Source organism: Lissotriton helveticus, chromosome 4_1, assembly GCF_964261635.1.
Source record: "Lissotriton helveticus chromosome 4_1, aLisHel1.1, whole genome shotgun sequence".
Taxonomy (NCBI): domain Eukaryota; kingdom Metazoa; phylum Chordata; class Amphibia; order Caudata; family Salamandridae; genus Lissotriton; species Lissotriton helveticus.
The window spans coordinates 1,325,350,521-1,325,370,927 of record NC_136063.1 but is presented as its reverse complement, the minus strand read 5'-3'; positions in this window follow the sequence as shown (position 1 = coordinate 1,325,370,927).

Here is a 20,407-nt window from a genome sequence, read left to right as displayed (position 1 = left end):
GCAAGCCCGTCTACGCCCGTCCACACCGGTACGCCGCCAGATGCCAGGAAATGCTGCCAGTTTTATTCCAATGCCCCCCAGGGAGCCAAATCTGTTACACTCGAGAAGTTCTCCTGGCCTACAGACATACACGTTTCTGTACCAATAAGATAGAGCCTGGTACACATAATAGTAAGAGGACAAACAGGATCATCAGATGTTTTAACTGTGGGTGGGCCAGGACTAAACAACTCCCCTCCCCTTGCGATCTTCATTTCTGTACACAGACAGAACGAAAACAACAGGGGAGGTACACTGATGGCTGTAGAGAGGCTAGAGGGACAGGGCAGGTCAGATATACACCTGACATCCAGGGACTGTACCTGAATGCCAGATCCATCCCTAAACATGCAACAGAAATTTGGGACCTACTTGAGGAACAAAGGCCTGATATATGCCTCTTCACGGAAACGTGGCTTAATCAAGAGGCGACGCCAACATTGGCAATAGCATTCCCTGATGAATATGCGGTCACTAGGCTGGACAGGCCCGACAAACGGGGTGGGGGACTGGCCATTGCCATACAGCACCCTTATTACATTAGGACATTAGACAGGGTGTCCTCTGTGAATATGGAGCTTCTAATATTTAGAGTGGAGCAGTCCCAGGTCATAGAATGGACAGGGACATTAGTATATCATCCCCGGGGAGGCAGCAAAAAGGAATTCCTGTCTGCACTTCTGGATAGACTGGTGCCGCATGTTCTGAAGGCTACGAAATGTCTACTGATAGGTGACTTAAATCACCATTTAGAGCTGTCCTCCAATTTAGACGCGGCCAGTCTTATCACCTCAATGGAATCCTTAGAGCTATTGCTAAGGGTTACCAACTCCACTCACAGGGCAGGTCATATTCTAGATGCCATTTTTTCCAATGTGGGCGATCTGGCGGTTGAACCTCCCCAACTCCTGGACTGGACTGATCACATGGCCTTAAACTTTTCATTACCATCTTCCCACCTAGCAACACGGACTTATAGCCAGAAAAACTTGCGAAGACCTTGGGCAAGAGTAATTCCCCTAGCCTTTGATTAGGTGTTCATCGCCCCCCCACTGGACAAAGATGCAGATCCTAATTCTGCATGGGAGGGATTAGTTGGAGCAATTCAGGGAGCCTTAGACATCATAGCCCCTCTGAAAAGGGCCACAACGTAGGAGAGGGCAGCCCCTGCTCCTTGGTACTCAGATACCCTTAGAAAGGAAAAATCCCTATGTAGGGCCTTAGAGAGGAGGTGGAGGAAAACTAAGGAGATATCAGATAAACTAGCATACCGGATATCACACAGAGCCTACCTAAACAGCTGTAACACAGCAAGAAGGACGTATTTGGGTGTCCGCATAGCGGAGGCGGATAATTCCTCCAGGGAACTCTATAGGATCCTGAAGGAATTTACCAACCCCAAGGCTGGAAAGGAAGCCCTCCCCCCACTCAGGACCGGTGTGAAGATCTAGTCAGGTATTTTACTAGTAAAATCGATCTGATATATCAGTCCTTGGGATCGACATCACACGACCCAGAGGAGGAATATCTACCTGGAAACCGACCACAAGAACTGGCCCTGCCCTATGGGTTGGATACCTTTTCCAAGGTAACCAGAGAGCAAGTAGAGCCCCTATTAAGCCGTGTAAAATCTGGTTCGCCATTAGATCCGGCGCCCCCAGCCATTATGGCAACTCTCAGCACGCTCCTGGCAAAGGTTCTTGTTAAGATATATACCATCTCATTGGAGACGGCAGTCCTCCCTAATGATTGGAAGAGTGCGCTGGTAAAGCCACTCCTGAAAAAGGTGGCAGCAGACCCGAATGCCCTACAGAACTATAGGCCAATCTCTCTTCTCCCCTGCTGCTCGAAGGTCCTGGAAACCTTGGTGAACCAATAGCTTTCCAATTATTTGGAACAGTACAACCTCTTGGACCACTCCCAGTCTGAATTTCGTGCATCTCATAGCACGGAGGCTGCACTGTTGGAGGTGACGGATACTCTAAGGATGACCTTAGATAGCGGGACCCCAGTAATCATAGTCCTCCTCGACCTGTCAGCAGCGTATGACACCATCTCACACAAGACGCTGCTAGGCAGACTGAGGGGGATTGGGGTGCAGGGAAGGGCCCTTAAATGGATTCAAAGCTTCCTCTCAGGGCGTACCCAGAGTATCCAGCTAGATACGTTCATATCACAAATCGTCAAGGTAGATAAGGGCGTACCACAGTGATCTGTGCTCAGTCCGAAACTGTTAAATGTATATGTAACCCCAGTAGCCAATATCATCAGGGGCCATGGCTTTCAAACTATTTCATATGCGGATGACACGCAGCTAATCGTCCAGATTGGGGAGGATATCATATCCACCCAATCAAGGTTCAGAAGCTGCATGTCCAGCATTGCTACCTGGATGAGGAGGAACTTTTTACAGCTCAACTCATCAAAAACTGAAATCCTGCTGTTTGGGAAGGCAGAGGACATCTGGTCCCCAGAATAGTGGCCCACTGAGCTGGGCGATGCCCCCGCACCCAGGAGGTGTGCCAAGAACTTGGGCATCAAGTTAGATAATAAACTATCCATGGAGGAACTGGTCAAGACAGTCTCAGGGGCATGTTTCGGCCCCATGAGAATGCTCAGGAAGGTCTTTCCGTGGATCCCTCTGTCAGCAAGGAAGACCCTTATCCACTCACTCCTGGTGAGTCGGTTGGACTATGAAAACTCGCTGCTGGTAGGATTAAGGGAAGATCTTTTATCTCGACTCCAGGTAGTGCAGAATACCGCGGCCCGCCTTGCCCTCAATAAACCGGCAAGAACTCCATCAGCCCCACTGCTGCATCAGCTACACTGGCTTCCGGTGAGGAAGAGATCTATCTTTAAGATGCTCTGCGTAGTCTTCAGATCACTCCAATAAAAGGGCCCGGCCTACCTTAGGAATAAAATCAGATGGTATCAGCCAGCCCGACAGCTGAGATCTAGCAACTCCAATTTTCTGTGTACCCAGAAAATACGGAAGGTACGCATTGGAGGTAGAGCCTTCTCCTACCTGGCAGCCAACCATTGGAATAAGCTTCCACAAAATCTCAGGTCCTGCAAGGAACTAATCAATTTTAAAAAACTGCTGAAGACATGGCTCTTTTAAATTCACATCCTCCTTATCTTTCTCCTTGTATAGCGCCGAGAGATCCTTTCGGGGATGATTCGTATGCTCTCAATAAATCCACAAATAAATAAATAAAAAGAGTCTTGGAGGCCATTTGCCTTCTCAGTGAGGCTGGCCGCATGGATCTCTTGGTGGCGGGCCCTTCGGGTGGTGCACGCCCTGTGAGCCGCGTGTCGGAGGGTGTGGTGGCCGCCGTCATGGCCTGCCCGCCGCCCCGCAACATGTCCAGATGGCAGGTGAGCGAACAGTGCTACGCATATGCTAGGAGCGCGGTCCTCGATGGGTGTTTATCAGGCCCCGGGGAGTGGGAGAGGTAGATATGTGGGGGGCAGGTGGGGAGAAGCCTCGGCAGGGAAGCGCTCCTCACGTCTCCCTGACGGCTCCGACTGTGAAGCCCGGTTGCTCCAATAGGGCTGTAGCAGTCGCGGGAATGCGGGAGGTGGGGGCGGGGCCCGGGGATGTGTATGAGGAGGCCCGGGCCCTCGTGTAAAGGGAGAAGGAGGCTGGTATGTAGGGCTGACAGGTTCCGCCCGCGACTGAAGAGGGCAGCCCCTGCTAAATATAGTGGGGTGAAGTGCTCACGGCAGGCCGGTGGGAGCAAGGTGGGCAGGGGCCGGGGGCCCAGTGGCAGTTCGGGTCGGGGGGCTACGGCCCCAGGGCAAAGGCAGGTTAGGGAAGCCTTGGGTGGGGAAGCACAAAGGGGAGGGCAGAGGAACTGGGGCAGGAGGAGAGGGGGCACCAGGGGGAGGCAATGGAGGTTGACAGGGCTGGGGGGAGCGGGGGCTGGCGGGCAGAGGTGGGGGCATGTCCCCGCTGCTGGTAGAGTCGGATGGCAGCAAGAGGGACTGGGGGGCTGGACGTATTCGAGTCATGGGCGGAGCGGGTTAGGGATGCCCAGGGTGAAGGGGGGTGGGCAGGGGCTCAGTTTCCATGTTACCGCATTCAGGACGGAGGGTGATTGCGGCAAATGGGTAGGCGAGGGGGAGGAAGCCAAGGGGGTTTGGGGTGAGGGGGGGAGTTCCTCCGGTGAGGGGGGCTGGGACAGGAGGTCTGGCTTGGAGTGAGGAGGAGGGGGATGGGGAGGATGGGGGAGTTGGGGTTGTTCTTACCGTGGTAGGTAGGGCGTGGGGGGGCCAGCTTTTTGGGGTAGGGATGAGGTGGAGTGGGATAGGCAGGGGCAAGATAGTGGGGCCAAGCACACCAGACCTTCCATTTGTTTTTCAGAGGTGGAGCGTCACAGGGCACCAGACTTGGACAGGCTGGGGACGGCAAACTGGCGCCAAGGAGAAGGGAGGGTTGAGCCTCGGGCGGCGTGCCCGGTACCAGCTGGGAATCCAGTTGAGGCCGGCAGAAGTAGGCCCACAGCGGGCACACCGGCCCCTACACCCACAGGGCCGCCACGGCTTGGGGACCAATATCAGAGGAGGAGCGACGTGAAAGTTGTTTTTAATGTTGCTAAGAGGGTGCAGTCGGCGCAGCCGGCCGAGACGGCTGGGTGTTCTAAGGATGTTGGTTTAGTTTATGATGAGGATAGTATGGAGGAAGAAGAGTTGAGAGAGGGTGAGGGGGGCCGAGTAATGTTGTCAGTAGTATATTGCAAGTGTCACGGCGCCAGGCGGAGCCCACGGGTTGGACATCACCCTGGGAGGACAGGTCGGCCCCGCCGGAGGGGAGGATCAGAGATTCACGAGCGGCTTCTTCGGCTCCAGGTAAATGGGCGGCTGGTGCTGCCACTTTTATGGTATCGGTGGGGGTGGGAGGAGGGGTGGGGGATATGGGGCAGGTTACGTAAAGGGACGTACGTTGATGACGTAGGGGTGGGAACTGACTAAGCTCTTGAAGGGGCACTGGGGGTCGCAGGTAAGGTGTCTGGAGGCAAGGATGGCCCAGGTACGAGGCCTTTGGCTAAGGGGGACGGCCCGGGTAATGGGCCAGGGGTTGCAGAGAGTAAGGGGTCCGGGGGTGATGTGGCAGGACGCGACACGACAGGGGAGTCAGGTGTAAAAGTGTAGAGTAAGGAATTGAAGGTAAAATGGTTACCGTATATGGGTGTCACGATGCCTTTGGGGGCGCATCTGATGTTGGCTACTAAGGAGCGTTATGGAAAGGGGAGTATGTGGAGATATCGGGAAGTTAGAGCGAAAGAAGGGTCGAAAGAGGAGGAGTATGAGCTTCAGAAAAGGCCGAAGGTGCCGCTCAAGATAGGGAACTGGATGGCGGCTTTCCTCATTTATGCCAGCGATTATTGCAAAAAATTCCCAGAGGGGTGAGTAGCCTTGTTTAAATACATGGATGTTATTAGGAAGGCCCAGATTACTGGGGGGGGGGTTATGCCTGGGCTCAATATGATGAGGAGTTTAGGGCCCGCATGGAGTGGGACCCTGAGGTCAAATGGGGTGAGCTGGACACAGACTTGTGGCAGCATACAATGGGGTTAGCAGGGTTGGCAAAGACCATATTTACGGCTAGCGGGCTACCCATAGTTTATCGGCCCTTTCAGGGCTGCCCCACCCAAGGAGGGGTTGGGGGCGTGTTTAGGGTACAGTCAGGATCCAAAGGGACCTGTTGGGACTATAATAAAGGGTTATGCACTCGAGAATACAGCAGTTTCCGACATGAGTGGTCGGGCTGTGGGAAGAGTGGGCATGGCCTGGTTAAATGCTGGGGAGCTCAAGGTCAGCAGCAGGGGAACCAGCAGGGACAGTCAGGAGGTTTTAGGTCTGCGAATCAACAGCAGCCCGCGGGTGGGAGAGGGGCTAAGGGGCCTAGGCCAAAGGGCTTGTACACCGGTTATAGAAGACAGGTTGGTTGCAGCCCTGAAGGGATATCCAGATGCGGGGGCTGCAGAACGTCTGCAGGTGGGGTTTCTAGAGGGGTTTAGACTAGGTTACGACGGACCAAGGAGGAGGCGTTGGACTGACAATTTGAAGTCGGCGAAGAAGCACCCCGAGGTAGTGCAAGAAAAGCTGGACAAGGAAGTCAGTGAGGGACGCATGGTCGGACCCTTTGAGGATTGGCCTCTGGTTGATTTGATAGTGTCCCCTATTGGGGTAGTGGCAAAATAGGAGAAGGGGCAGTTTCGCCTTATACAACATCTGTTGTGGCCCGAAGGTGGCTCGGTAAATAATTTTATTGATGAGCGAGAGACCACGGTGTCATATTCATCAGTTGACGCAGCCATGTCACTTGTGGTGACCGCGGGCGCAACGGCGATGATGGCAAAGTGTGACAAGAAGTCGGCTTTCCGGCTGCTTCCAGCCCACCAGGACGATTGGGGCCTACTGGGGATCCAGTTTAACGGCCGCTGGTAAGTGAACAAAGCACTGCCGATGGGCTGCTCCATGTCTTGCGCACTGTTCGAATGTTTCAGTACGTTCTTGCAATTGTTGTTCATGGAACGGATGGGTCACCAAGGAGTAATGCACTACCTGGATGACTTTTTCTTTGTGGGCAACACAAGCTCCACGGACTGCCAGGATGCGCTGGACAGGTTCCAAGAGATCATGGGCGAGTTGGCTGTGCCGTTAGCATGGGAAAAGACAGTGGGGCCATGAACAGCACTGCCATTTCCAGGAATTGAATTGGACTCGGGGGCAATGGAGGCCCACTTACCAGCTGATAAACTGTAGCAAATGTTGGGACTGCTGGCAGCTATTTTGGCAAGACACAAAGTCACGGTGATGGAAATACAGGTGCTACTGGGTCACCTGAACTTTGCATGCAGAGTTGTGAGCGTAGGACAGACTTTCTATAGGCGACTGGGCAGGGCATTGGTGGGGCGGAAGCTGCTGCATCATCTTGTGAGGCTGTTAACAGTAGTGAGGGAGTACCTGAGGATGTGGCAGTTCTTTTTACAGAACTTGAATGGCGTGCCAATGATGCAGGACGACGACACGGTTTGGGATATACAGATCTTTTCAGACGCAGCAAGGAGTGAAGGATTTGGACTGTATTGGCAGGGCAAATGGTGTGCAGAATGGTGGCCCCCCGAAAGGGGTGGTCGAAGCATAGCTTTCCTGGAGTTTCTCCCGCTGGTGGTGGCGATCTCGCTTTTGGGGACTTGCTGGCCCTCCGGAGGGTGACTTTCAGGATAGACAACATGGCAGTGGTTGAAATTGTGAATCGGCAGTCTGCAAGGGATGCACAAGTTCTGAAGTTGCTTAGAGTGTTTGTGCTGGGCTGTTTGCGGCATGCTATTGCCTTTCGCGCAGTGCATGTGCCAGGGGTGGACAATGACATTGCTGATGCTTTGTCTCATTCGCAGTGGGGGAGATTCCGTGGGTTAGCCAAGGATGCGGACAAGAACCCAACCAGCATGCCGCCACATTTGTGGTACGTAGGCAACACAGGATGTTGCAGTTGGTTCTAGAGTCCCTGGCGCAATCAACAAGGGTGGCATATACGACGGCATGGGAGGAGTTCGTGGGTTCAGGGACAAGACTGCGATTTTCAACAGCAGCCCGGCGGGAAGATGTAATACAGTTTTTTCGGTCTTTAATCGAGAAATGGCTCACACGAGTCACACTAGCGGGTAAATTGGCGGGGATCGCATTCATGGGTAAGCTTCTGAGGAGTTATACGCCATCGGCGGGGGAAATCGGTTCACGCATGTTGGAAGGGTGGACCTGTGAGTGTGGGCAGGTGATTCGGGTCTGGAACCCCCTGTCGTGGGATCTTTTAGAGAAAGTGCTGAAGACATTGCCTCAGGTATGCAGGGACGACTGGGGGCTTTGCCTATTTTCCACATTGGTGTCCTGGATGTTCGTGGGGGCTTTCCGGTTTTCAGAGTTATTGGGTACCAAATGGGGCAACGGTTTGTTATGGTCCGAGGTTTCCCTCCGGGGGAACAGGGTATGTCTGTGGCTGAGAAAATCAAAAACGGATCGGAGGAGTGGGGGGCGATGGGTCTCTTTACAAGCAGCTGAATCTGGCTTGACCTGCCTTTTGGGCGGGGGTGGAGATGGAGGGCCTTGGTGTGGTGTTCAGGCATGCGGATGAGCGGGCGGCAATCTCCAATATAGCCAGGCATCTCCTGGCTATATTGAGGAAGGCCTTGACCCTTCGGGGCTTGGATGGAAAATGTTTTAGGACTCATTCATTCAGGATCTGTGATGCATCAGAGGCGAACAATCGGGGTTGGGGCGAGGGGACATTAGATGGGCAGGTAGTCATCAGACTATTACCAGCGTTATGTGGGCAGTGCTCCCAGCCAACTGTAGGGCGTTTATGTATTTTCCCTGTGTTCATTCATGTTTCTCGTTTCAGGTTCGGTGATGGGTCCCCTCGCCTGAGAAATGTCCATTTCGATCATGGGCCATTCTTTTGTGAAATGGGCTCAGGTCCAGGCCCGCTCAAGCTATTTTGGGAAGAACCTTGGATTTAATAAAGAACTGTTTAGTGTTTGTTGGAAAGGAAGAGGGGGAATGCTCTGGAGAGAGCTTTTGGAAGTATTGAATAGGATGTTGGTGACTGGTAGGTACCCCGCCGTCCTGGTTATTCACCTGGGGGAAAACAACAGCGTTTAGGAGATGGGTTTGGCACTGATGAGGTGCATGAAGCGTGAATTGGAGGTGATTAAGCGTCAATGGGCAGGGTGCGCAGTAGTGTGGATGGAGTTTATACCGTTTAGGGTTTGGAGGGGTGCTGTGAACCCTGGTGTGGTGGACAAGGCCAAGAGAAAGGTATATGTGAAGATGGTGTGTTTTTACCACCATTTGGGTTTTGCAAGGATCAGGCACAAAGATATCAGATACGATACGCCGGAATTTTTCAGGGGTGACGGGGTCAATCTTTCAAGGCTCGGCATGGACTTGTATTTGTTGGAGTTGAGTTGAGTTGAGTTGGTTTATGATGTGGGGATCGTAGGGGTGGTGGGGGAAACAAGGGGTCAGGTATTTTGATGTATAGAGAGGTTTTAGTTGTGTGAGGCAAAGTGCCAGTGTTAATAGAATTGTGATATGCACCTGTTTCAATAAAGTGGCCTTTTACACACACAAATGGTTGTCTGTGTGGCTTGCCTCCCTTTCTCTCCCAAGGGGGTTTGGGGGGGCTGCCGAGCATCACGAGGTCTGCCCCCGGGCAGATTGGGAGGGTATGGGGCCAGACGGGTGCAGCCATTTTGTGGCCTTGGGCTACTTTGCGACTAGCCCAAATGTAGCCCAAATTTTGAATAGTAGCCCAAGCTACTTAGGGGGTTAGCGCGCTCACCCATCCACCATTATAGGTTCTGGTGACCTGGTAGCTGGGAGCGCGGTAGTGCAGGTTTTTGTCCCCGCCCACCCTCCCTGGGCTTAGGAGTTTTTTGTGGGAGGCTGTCAGGGCAGGTTTTTCGGCAGGGGCCTTGTTGGAACATAGTGGCAGCTCCCCCATTGGAGCAAGGGGGCGTCGCCCCACTGCTTTCTCGCCGTGCGAGAAGGCAGAAACATAAATGGTAATAACTACCATTTTATGTTTCTGCCTTCTCGCACAGCGAGAAAGAAGACGTTCTTGGTTGGGGGTGGGCGGTCCTGCTCGAGGGCAGGGGGGAGTGGCTTTGCCACTGTTGTGTATAAAGACTGTTTGGCCGGAACTGGGGCTGACTAAACAATCAATACACACAACAGTGGGCAAGCCACTCCCCCCTGCCCTCGAGCAGGACCGCCCACTCTCCCTTTCGCTCTGTATGATGCTGCATGCAGCAGCATCCAGAGAGAAAATGACCCGGGTGGGGCGAGGCCTAACCAATCACAACGCTGCCATTGTGATGGGCGGTGGGGAGGGCGGGAGACTGCCTTTCCTTGAAGACGAGAGCTGCAGGATTGGAATGCAGGATGACAGGAGCGGGAGTCGGGACCCAAGCTGAGGTGGCTGACGGTAAGTTTTATTTTATATGTATATTTTATTTATTTAACACCTCCTGCCTCCCCCCACGATGACCCCATTCCCCCCCACCCCACCCGCCCGTCATGCCGACCGCGAGAGCAACCAGTGATTGCTTCTGTCCTGCTGGTTAATCTGTCTGGCCGAGGCTGTATATACAATGTGAAGGTAAACACCCAGGCTATCAATTAAACAGAAACCAGCTATGTATTCGACTGAAATATTCCCTAGAGTTAGAAACTTTAAACCATAACACAAACAAATATAATGATATCAAAAATAGTATTTTTTAATAAAAACAAAGATAAATTTATACAATGTGAACATATAATTATAATAGATTATCGATGTAAAAATGATGAGTTTTCTAATTGAAGAAAACATAAATTTAAAACATATTAAGATAGACACTGATACATATTCTTTCTAAAGTTTTTTGTGGCTGTTGAGTTTGAGTCAACGCGTTTCGACACGTCGTGGTGTCTTCCTCAGGACAGTTATACGTTCAGCCAATATGTCTATAAAGAACAGAGTATTATTAGTTCTTATATATTTGTTTGAAAATTCAATGTCATAGTTTACAGTTTCATATTAGAACATTGAGATTGATGATCAATGACAGCGAACCAAAAAAAACATTTTCCATTTCATTTTGTGATATCTGGTTCATTTTAGTTCAACATGGGAATATCGATTGCATTCATTGTTTAACTTTAGGTAGTTTTTAATACATAGCATAGTACAGTGCACTTGATATAAATTTATACATCAAAGGAAACGTTGGGAGAAGAGGTTTAGACAGTTACAATCTGCATGATATCAATTGTTATGTCTAATATTTGCAATTATTCTGTTGTTAATATTCATTGGAGAGCTGATTCATATTTTGATTTGATGTCAGTAATTTCTTAATATTTCACCTTCTATCTCAGGTAGCAAATAGAACCAAGATTAAAGTTTAGGAAAGAGAAGATAAGTAAAGGAAACCAACAGAAAAGGGGTGACAACTAGGATTAATCATTTATTTCTTGTGAGGGTTTCAGTATTAATTTGAACCATACCTAAAAACTGGAATCCTAGTTTCTATAAGCTCATGCATCTGGTACTACATACCTATCTACAACAGTAGCTCTTTAAGTCTGAAATACTCAGTAGTGAGTACCTTTTTTATTTCACTTAGATGATAGGTATCATATAACTTTACCTGACTGCGATCTCTCTTCAAGATTTACCAGCCAAAACCTTCATTAAAAACCAGACTGATTGAGGCACCGTTATTTTCATTTTCTAAGATTCGGCATGTGTGACCTGCAAGAAAGATAATTCCATATTTCTTAAACGCCCTTCCATTTGGTATTTTATGTGTGGGGCGTGCTAGAGAGCAACATGTGCTCATCCACATAATCTTTTTTTTGGGGGGTTATATCGTCTACCTTTGTTTTAATGGTACACTGCTCCCATCTCAATCAGGCTGTATTTCTACCACATTGTGGTTGTCTTCATAAAAACGATTTACCTCCAAACTATAAATAAAACCAATTGGTCGTCATAATAGGTAATCTAGGTTTTCTAGTATTGCAAAGCGCAGCTAACAATCGTATCTTTTCTCACCTTATTGGTAAAAAAGAGTCATTAAAAATCCCTCTCGCAGTCGCTAGGTGATTTGCAGCCCAAATCCGTCACGTTTTCAGGGAATTCGAGCTTTCAGTGTAGAGCGGTAACTGTTTACAGAGAGTGAAAAACCGCACATGTTTGCATTTTAGAATAGCTATTTTTGTGGCCCTCTTTTCACAAAGTCTGCTTAGGTAAGTGAATACGGCCTATCTTCATACCTTAAGAGGCTCTTGTTTCTTACATGCAGACCGTTAATTGTTACCGCTGTTGGGGATCGCGCTGCATAGAAGACGGGTTTCCTCGTTTTTTCCTTCTTAAAGCGATTCAAACCTCCTGCGCCGAGCGGCAATTCTCTAAAAGAGGTGAAGTGCCACACATATTTAAATGTTTTAGGAAAAGTATTATGAAAGGTATTATTGCAGCCCGCCTTTAATAAAATCTCCTCGGGTCAGAAAAAGCGGCATGTATTTATACCTTAAAGGAATCTTGTTTCCTTCACGCGGGCCGTCAGGGATTCCCGCTGTTGACAATAGCGTTGCATCAAAGGCGGGTTTCCTCGTCCGATACCCTTTCGCTGCGGGGACCAATTAAGTATGGTGATGTGCGCTTACTCGTGGGCAGACTCTATACTTTAGGCAGAGTACCTAAAACGCTCAAAAATTAAACTTATATTAGTTTGTGGGTTTATCTTATTGCTATAGATTAAAGCCATTATGAGCGAGGGGAAACATTTCTTATCTCACTCACCTTTACTTGCGCTCTTTCTCCCTCTGGGGATGGTCCAATCGGCAGGCGGCTTGTAACGGCAGGAATTCAGAGGATTCACAAGCCGTAGTTTGATTGGTATTTATACTCTAACCTGTTTATCCCATTGAGCTAGGGCTCCTCCCATATTTAAAGCTGTAACTACCGTTTTTTCTTTGGGACTCATTTCAGACATAGACAAAGGGAAAGTAACCCATTTTTTTCAATCATCGTTTTGATTCCCTTTGTTCTTATGTGTCACTGTCTGATTTATTTGTTGTAAACTAGGGATCTTTATTTTATCATAGACAAAAGTATTAGATATTTAAAGGTTGCTTCATTAGTAAAATTAGGTGAAAGCGACCTCTACATTGAATTCGAGTTCCCTCTAGTTCAGAGTGAATGGTAACTTTACAGTTATTTGCGATATTGTTCCCTATCCATACGGTCTATTGATTTCATTATATTATTGCATTTGACCACGGGCATTCCGAATTCAGGCCTTGTTTATATGTGTCAAGAGTAAAGATCCAATAAAGTTCTCGCTTTTTCCTGATTTGTTCCCCTCCTGTGTTATTTGGTAGTTTTATTTTCTCCAGAATGCGCCACTTCATTTCTTCGGAAGAATGTCCGAAGTCCAAAAAGTGGCTGACTAAAGGTGCAGACATTTTTTTAGTTTTTATTGCTGACCGATGCTCGGTCAGCCTTGTTTTTATGGCCCTTCCTGTCTCGCCAACGTATCCTAAGTGGCAGGGACATGTGATGAGATACACCACATTCTGTGTGTTACATGTCCATAAATCTTTTGCATTTATTTCTACATTATTTAGGATCATTGTTTCACCGAGAAGAATGTTATTACAGGATTTACAAGAGCCACAACTTGATGTGCCTTTTACTGGGTTGTTATTCTGGAAAGACCTTTGTACAAATGGTGGATTTTCCGCAGTTTTGTTAAATCTGGATCGAACAATTTGGTCTTTTAAATTCTTGTTGCGCCTATGCGCATACATGGGTTTAGGTATTTTTTGTTGGGTGTTATTCAAGTTCAATAAATGCCAATTGGAATTTATAATCTGCCTAATGCTTCCATCTATGGTTGAGTGTTTCGTTATACAAACCAAGGACGGGGCTGTATATACCGCATTTTCGCTTGACAAAACTTTGGTGCTGAGGTGAAGTTAGGGCTATAACAGTTCTCCGGGGCTGGTGGTATGTAAAACAACTGGGGACTACACAGGCAGGAGGGAGCAATCCATCATATCCCCGCAGGCCCACATGCCATGTGTTCGGTGTCTGGTAAGGGATCGCATAGCCTTTTCTTTAAATTAATGGCTTTGGCTATGTCAGTGACAACAAATCTATTGCCATTTCTATCTACCATGCGTTTTGGATCAAATGCCCACTGATGTTTCAGTCAATCGTTATCTGTCATTATCTATCATTAAAACTACATTACATCCGCAGGTCATTCATAAATAGGCCTGCCCACTTTAGAACTGAGATCCAGGTTCGAATCCCGGCATCCGAGCAGCATCCTGTGAATCTGGGCAAATCGTTTAATTTTCGTGATCCCAATAAAATATGAATATGGCCTGGTGTAGTGTAATGTAATTGGTGCTCATGTGAGGCACGCCAATACATTCTAGCTTAGAGCGGTATAAAACTGCCAAATAAAATGGTGCCCAGCATCTGAAAACATTTTATTGCGCATATATTCCCCTACTAGTTAACAGACACAGGACTAAGCAGAGTCAGCTTCTGCCTCTAAACTCGATACTAGAAGAAAATAAAGTGAGAGATGCCATTGACATTTCTATAAAGCGATACAAAAGGGGATGATGGACGGAGCGTTTGGGCAAATCAAACACTCACCCCCAGTCAACTGATCTGGGTTTAATCCATCACCATTCTTTAGCCCACTCAGCCACCCCATTTCAGACATGGCTATATGCAAATCAGTCTGACCCCATGCCTCATGGGAACAGTACAGCCCGAACTGCCAAGCCATGTCTTCCATGGACCGGAAACAAGCATCCTGGGACCATTTTCGGATTCATAATCCTCATCAGCCAGGCTATCTTGAATCCAGTGGCCAAGTGAGCAAGGGTCTCACTTCTGAGCATACCCTGCCACATTTAGGGCGAACAAAGTGATACAAAAGGGGATGATGGACGGAGCGTTTGGGCAACTCAAACACTCACCCCCAGTCAACTGATCTGGGTTTAATCCATCACCATTCTTTAGCCCACTCAGCCACCCCATTTCAGACATGGCTATATGCAAATCAGTCTGACCCCGTGCCTCATGGGAACAGTACAGCCCGAACTGCCAAGCCATGTCTTCCATGGACCGGAAACAAGCATCCTGGGACCAGTTTCAGATTCATAATCCTCATCAGCCAGGATATCTTGAATCCAGTGGCCAAGTGAGCAAGGGACTCACGTCTGAGCATACCCTGCCACATTTAGGGCGAAGAAAGCGATACAAAAGGGGATGATGGACGGAGCGTTTGGGCATATCAAACACTCACCCCCAGTCAACTGATCTGGGTTTAATCCATCACCATTCTTTAGCCCACTCAGCCACCCCATTTCAGACATGGCTATATGCAAATCAGTCTGACCCCGTGCCTCATGGGAACAGTACAGCCCAAACTGCCAAGCCATGTCTTCCATGGACCGGAAACAAGCATCCTGGGACCGGTTTCGGATTCATAATCCTCATCAGCCAGGCTATCTTGAATCCAGTGGCCAAGTGAGCAAAGGACTCACATCTGAGCATACCCTGCCACATTTAGGGCGAACAAAGCGATACAAAAGGGGATGATGGACGGAGCGTTTGGGCAAATCAAACACTCACCCCCAGTCAACTCATCTGGGTTTAATCCATCACCATTCTTTAGCCCACTCAGCCACCCCATTTCAGACATGGCTATATGCAAATCAGTCTGACCCCGTGCCTCATGGGAACAGTACAGCTCAAACTGCCAAGCCATGTCTTCCATGGACCGGAAACAAGCATCCTGGGACCGGTTTCGGATTCATAATCCTCATCAGCCAGGCTGTCTTGAATCCAGTGGCCAAGTGAGCAAGGGACTCACGTCTGAGCATACCCTGCCACATTTAGGGCGAACAAAGCGATACAAAAGGGGATGATGGACGGAGCGTTTGGGCAAATCAAACACTCACCCCCAGTCAACTGTCCTGGGTTTAATCCATCACCATTCTTTAGCCCACTCAGCCACCCCATTTCAGACATGGCTATATGCAAATCAGTCTGGCCCCGTGCCTCATGGGAACAGTACAGCCCGAACTGCCAAGCCATGTCTTCCATGGACCGGAAGCAAGCATCCTGGGACCGGTTTCGGATTCATAATCCTCATCAGCCAGGCTATCTTGAACCCAGTGGCCAAGTGAGCAAGAGACTCACGTCTGAGCATACCCTGCCACATTTAGGGCGAACAAAGCGATACAAAAGGGGATGATGGACGGAGCGTTTGGGCAAATCAAACACACACCCCCAGTCAACTGATCTGGGTTTAATCCATCACCATTCTTTAGCCCACTCAGCCACCCCATTACAGACATGGCTATATGCAAATCAGTCTGACGCCGTGCCTCATGGGAACAGTACAGCCCGAACTGCCAAGCCATGTCTTCCATGGACCGGAAACAAGCATCCTGGGACCGGTTTCGGATTCATAATCCTCATCAGCCAGGCTATCTTGAATCCAGTGGCCAAGTGAGCAAGGGACTTACGTCTGAGCACACCCGGCCACATTTAGGGTGAACAAAGTGATACAAAAGGGGATGATGGACGGAGCGTTTGGGCAAATCAAACACTCACCCCAGTCAACTTATCTGGGTTTAATCCATCACCATTCTTTAGCCCACTCAGCCACCCCATTTCAGACATGGCTATATGCAAATCAGTCTGACCCCGTGCCTCATGGGAACAGTACAGCCCGAACTGCCAAGCCATGTCTTCCATGGACCGGAAACAAGCATCCTGGGACCGGTTTCGGATTCATAATCCTCATCAGCCAGGCTATCTTGAATCCAGTGGCCAAGTGAGCAAGGGACTCACGTCTGAGCATACCCTGCCACATTTAGGGCGAACAAAGCGATACAAAAGGGGATGATGGACGGAGCGTTTGGGCTAATCAAACACTCACCCCCAGTCAACTGATCTGGGTTTAATCCATAACCATTCTTTAGCCCACTCAGCCACCCCATTTCAGACATGGCTATATGCAAATCAGTCTGACCCCGTGCCTCATGGGAACAGTACAGCCCGAACTGCCAAGCCATGTCTTCCATGGACAGGAAACAAGCATCCTGGGACCGGTTTCGGATTCATAATCCTCATCAGCCAGGCTATCTTGAATCCAGTGGCCAAGTGAGCAAGGGACTCACGTCTGAGCATACCCTGCCACATTTAGGGCGAACAAAAGCGATACAAAAGGGGATGATGGACGGAGCGTTTGGGCAAATCAAACACTCACCCCCAGTCAACTGATCTGGGTTTAATCCATCACCATTCTTTAGCCCACTCAGCCACCCCATTTCAGACATGGCTATATGCAAATCAGTCTGACCCCGTGCCTCATGGGAACAGTACAGCCCGAACTGCCAAGCCATGTCTTCCATGAACCGGAAACAAGCATCCTGGGACCGGTTTCGGATTCATAATCCTCATCAGCCATACTATCTTGAATCCAGTGGCCAAGTGAGCAAGGGACTCACGTCTGAGCATACCCTGCCACATTTAGGGCGAACAAAGCGATACAAAAGGGGATGATGGACGGAGCGTTTGGGCAAATCAAACACTCACCCCCAGTCAACTGATCTGGGTTTAATTCATCACCATTCTTTAGCCCACTCAGCCACCCCATTTCAGACATGGCTATATGCAAATCAGTCTGACCCCGTGCCTCATGGGAACAGTACAGCCCGAACTTCCAAGCCATGTCTTCCATGGACCGGAAACAAGCATCCTGGGACCGGTTTCGGATTCATAATCCTCATCAGCTAGGCTATCTTGAATCCAGTGGCCAAGTGAGCAAGGGACTCACATCTGAGCATACCCTGCCACATTTAGGGCGAACAAAGTGATACAAAAGGGGATGATGGACGGAGCGTTTGGGCAAATCAAACACTCACCCCCAGTCAACTGATCTGGGTTTAATCCATCACCATTCTTTAGCCCACTCAGCCACCCCATTTCAGACATGGCTATATGCAAATCAGTCTGACCCCGTGCCTCATGGGAACAGTACTGCCCGAACTGCCAAGCCATGTCTTCCATGGACCGGAAACAAGCATCCTGGGACCGGTTTCGGATTCATAATCCTCATCAGCCAGGCTATCTTGAATCCAGTGGCCAAGTGAGCAAGGGACTCACGTCTGAGCATACCCTGCCACATTTAGGGCGAACAAAGCGATACAAAAGGGGATGATGGACGGAGCGTTTGGGCAAATCAAACACTCACCCCCAGTCAACTGATCTGGGTTTAATCCATCACCATTCTTTAGCCCACTCAGCCACCCCATTTCAGACATGGCTATATGCAAAATCAGTCTGACCCCGTGCCTCATGGGAACAGTACAGCCCGAACTGCCAAGCCATGTCTTCCATGGACCGGAAACAAGCATCCTGGGACCGGTTTCGGATTCATAATCCTCATCAGCCAGGCTATCTTGAATCCAGTGGCCAAGTGAGCAAAGGACTCACATCTGAGCATACCCTGCCACATTTAGGGCGAACAAAGCGATACAAAAGGGGATGATGGACGGAGCGTTTGGGCAAATCAAACACTCACCCCCAGTCAACTCATCTGGGTTTAATCCATCACCATTCTTTAGCCCACTCAGCCACCCCATTTCAGACATGGCTATATGCAAATCAGTCTGACCCCGTGCCTCATGGGAACAGTACAGCTCAAACTGCCAAGCCATGTCTTCCATGGACCGGAAACAAGCATCCTGGGACCGGATTCGGATTCATAATCCTCATCAGCCAGGCTGTCTTGAATCCAGTGGCCAAGTGAGCAAGGGACTCACGTCTGAGCATACCCTGCCACATTTAGGGCGAACAAAGCGATACAAAAGGGGATGATGGACGGAGCGTTTGGGCAAATCAAACACTCACCCCCAGTCAACTGTCCTGGGTTTAATCCATCACCATTCTTTAGCCCACTCAGCCACCCCATTTCAGACATGGCTATATGCAAATCAGTCTGGCCCCGTGCCTCATGGGAACAGTACAGCCCGAACTGCCAAGCCATGTCTTCCATGGACCGGAAGCAAGCATCCTGGGACCGGTTTCGGATTCATAATCCTCATCAGCCAGGCTATCTTGAACCCAGTGGCCAAGTGAGCAAGAGACTCACGTCTGAGCATACCCTGCCACATTTAGGGCGAACAAAGCGATACAAAAGGGGATGATGGACGGAGCGTTTGGGCAAATCAAACACACACCCCCAGTCAACTGATCTGGGTTTAATCCATCACCATTCTTTAGCCCACTCAGCCACCCCATTACAGACATGGCTATATGCAAATCAGTCTGACGCCGTGCCTCATGGGAACAGTACAGCCCGAACTGCCAAGCCATGTCTTCCATGGACCGGAAACAAGCATCCTGGGACCGGTTTCGGATTCATAATCCTCATCAGCCAGGCTATCTTGAATCCAGTGGCCAAGTGAGCAAGGGACTCACGTCTGAGCATACCCTGCCACATTTAGGGTGAACAAAGTGATACAAAAGGGGATGATGGACGGAGCGTTTGGGCAAATCAAACACTCACCCCAGTCAACTTATCTGGGTTTAATCCATCACCATTCTTTAGCCCACTCAGCCACCCCATTTCAGACATGGCTATATGCAAATCAGTCTGACGCCGTGCCTCATGGGAACAGTACAGCCCGAACTGCCAAGCCATGTCTTCCATGGACCGGAAACAAGCATCCTGGGACCGGTTTCGGATTCATAATCCTCATCAGCCAGGCTATCTTGAATCCAGTGGCCAAGTGAGCAAGGGACTCACGTCTGAGCATACCCTGCCACATTTAGGGCGAACAAAGCGATACAAAAGGGGATGATGGACGGAGCGTTTGGGCAAATCAAACACTCACCCCCAGTCAACTGATCTGGGTTTAATCCATAACCATTCTTTAGCCCACTCAGCCACCCCATTTCAGACATGGCTATATGCAAATCAGTCTGACCCCGTGCCTCATGGGAACAGTACAGCCCGAACTGCCAAGCCATGTCTTCCATGGACAGGAAACAAGCATCCTGGGACCGGTTTCGGATTCATAATCCTCATCAGCCAGGCTATCTTGAATCCAGTGGCCAAGTGAGCAAAGGACTCACATCTGAGCATACCCTGCCACATTTAGGGCGAACAAAGCGATACAAAAGGGGATGATGGACGGAGCGTTTGGGCAAATCAAACACTCACCCCCAGTCAACTCATCTGGGTTTAATCCATCACCATTCTTTAGCCCACTCAGCCACCCCATTTCAGACATGGCTATATGCAAATCAGTCTGACCCCGTGCCTCATGGGAACAGTACAGCTCAAACTGCCAAGCCATGTCTTCCATGGACCGGAAACAAGCATCCTGGGACCGGTTTCGGATTCATAATCCTCATCAGCCAGGCTGTCTTGAATCCAGTGGCCAAGTGAGCAAGGGACTCACGTCTGAGCATACCCTGCCACATTTAGGGCGAACAAAGCGATACAAAAGGGGATGATGGACGGAGCGTTTGGGCAAATCAAACACTCACCCCCAGTCAACTGTCCTGGGTTTAATCCATCACCATTCTTTAGCCCACTCAGCCACCCCATTTCAGACATGGCTATATGCAAATCAGTCTGGCCCCGTGCCTCATGGGAACAGTACAGCCCGAACTGCCAAGCCATGTCTTCCATGGACCGGAAGCAAGCATCCTGGGACCGGTTTCGGATTCATAATCCTCATCAGCCAGGCTATCTTGAAC